Raw genomic sequence first — 1,920 nt, forward strand, 5'->3', positions numbered from 1 at the left:
AGATAGATAGATAGATAGATAGATAGATAGATAGATAGATAGATAGACAGACAGATAGATCCCCAGTCTTTTAATAGAGCTCCAGTCCCACATCTCCTATTGCCTAGTGGGTATTTCAAACTGGATGTCGCACTGGCATCTCAAATCCGACATGTCCAAAACAGCTCACTCTCTCTTTGTGCCCCTCCCCACCTGATCCACCCCTTGGCATTATCCTCAGACCTTCTCTCTACCTCTCCCCACACAGTCTCTTCTGCTTCCCACATCTCTTGCATCCATCTCTTCTCTGCTCACAGAGCCACTATCTGAGTCTAGGTCCTCGCCACCTCTCACTTGGATCATTGTAATAGCCTCCTAATTTTTCTCCCTGCCTCAAGTCTCCCTCTTCCAATCTATCCTTCACTCAGCTACCAAAAGTACAGGTCTGACCATGTCATTCTCCTACTTGATAAGGTCCAGTGGCTCCCTTTTTTTCCAGGATCAAATAGAAACTCCTCTGTGTGGCATTTAAGGCCCTTTACAACTGGGCTCCAATCCATTTTTTCCAAGCTGACTACACATTAGTTGTTTTCACATACTTTATGATCCTGCCAAACTAGCCTCCTCTCTATTTATTGTTGTTGTTATTCAGTTATCTTTTAGTTATGTCTGACTCTTTGTGGCCCCATTTGGGGTTTTCTTGGCAAAGATACTGGAGTGTTTTGTCATTTCCTTCTCCAGCTCATTTTACAGATGAAGAAACTGAGGCAAAACAGGGTGAAATGACTTGCCCAGGATCACACAGCTAGTTAGTGTCTGAAGGCAGATTTGAACTCATGAATCTTCCTGACTCCAGGCCCTGGCACTCTATCCACTCTACCACCTACCATTTCTAGAAGTCCTCAAAGCAGGTTGACAGGGACCAACACAGCTCTTTAGCTTAAATGGGTTTCTTTCTGCTCAGTAAGGTTTTCATTAATTCCTTATTGACTCTCCACTGCGTTCTCTACAGGGCTGGGTCCAAAACTTTTCTACTAACTATAAATTCCCAGTTCTACTTAAATTCCCTGCCTCCTACATTCTAAGAAGACATCCTTGGTTCCTCCTACTTTACAGAGATCCAGGAGTGGGGAACTTGTCCCTCCTTCTCTCTGCTTCTCAGTCTTTCTGTATCTTCACCCATTTCCTTCTCCTCCTGGGGAAGAAATGTCCCTTCTTGCCAATGCTAACCCTGCCACCTGTGCCCTCCAGCCTAGTTCTGCCCATCTCCCACTAGACCTTGCTTCATTTATTAACCCCATTCCTTACATCTTCAATCGCTCCCCCTGTACTGGTTTCTTCCCCTGGGCCTCCAAACATTCTCAGCTTTCCCTGTCTGAAGAAAAAAAAATTGTTCTTGTTCCTTGGATACATCTCAAAAGGCCCTTTCACTTTTTGTCTCTCTTTCACGGCTAAACTTCTCAAGAAAACAGTTTCTACTCATTTCCTTCACTTCTTCCTCACTTACAAATTCATGACCCAGCCCCTTACTACTGATTTCTATCCTCACCAATCTACCGCTGCTGCTCCCTCCAAGGTCAAAAACGATCAACAAACAAATCCAATAACCTTTTCTCCTTAACCTCTCTGCATCAGGAACTGATTTTAACCTTTCTTCTGGTGACTCTGAGTAAGTCACTTAACCTCTGTCTGCTTCAATTTTCTCAGTTACAAAAGGGGGATACTAATAGCAACTATCTCCCAAGGTCATTATGAGGATACAGTGAGATAATATTTGTAAAGTGCTTAGCACAGTGCCTAGAACATAGCAGGTGCCTAATAAATGCTTGTTTCTGCCTTCTTTCCCTAATTGCTTCCTTCTCCAATTCCTTCCTTTCCTTCTTTCTTCCCTCTCTCCTTCCTTCCCTCCCTCCCTACCACTTTTCCTTCCTTTCTTCCCTT

At 43.9% G+C, this 1,920-nt stretch overlaps 1 protein-coding gene across 5 annotated transcripts in view; it reads right to left on the reverse strand.

Annotated features, from left to right (window-relative positions):
• MPP2 (membrane palmitoylated protein 2) overlaps window positions 1–1,920 on the reverse strand; it is a 36,028-nt gene that overhangs the window by 3,474 nt on the left and 30,634 nt on the right. The gene's annotated exons all lie outside the window — the stretch shown is intronic.

This window comes from Vombatus ursinus, unplaced genomic scaffold (assembly GCF_900497805.2).
Source record: "Vombatus ursinus unplaced genomic scaffold, bare-nosed wombat genome assembly UNPS02014801.1, whole genome shotgun sequence".
NCBI lineage: Eukaryota > Metazoa > Chordata > Mammalia > Diprotodontia > Vombatidae > Vombatus > Vombatus ursinus.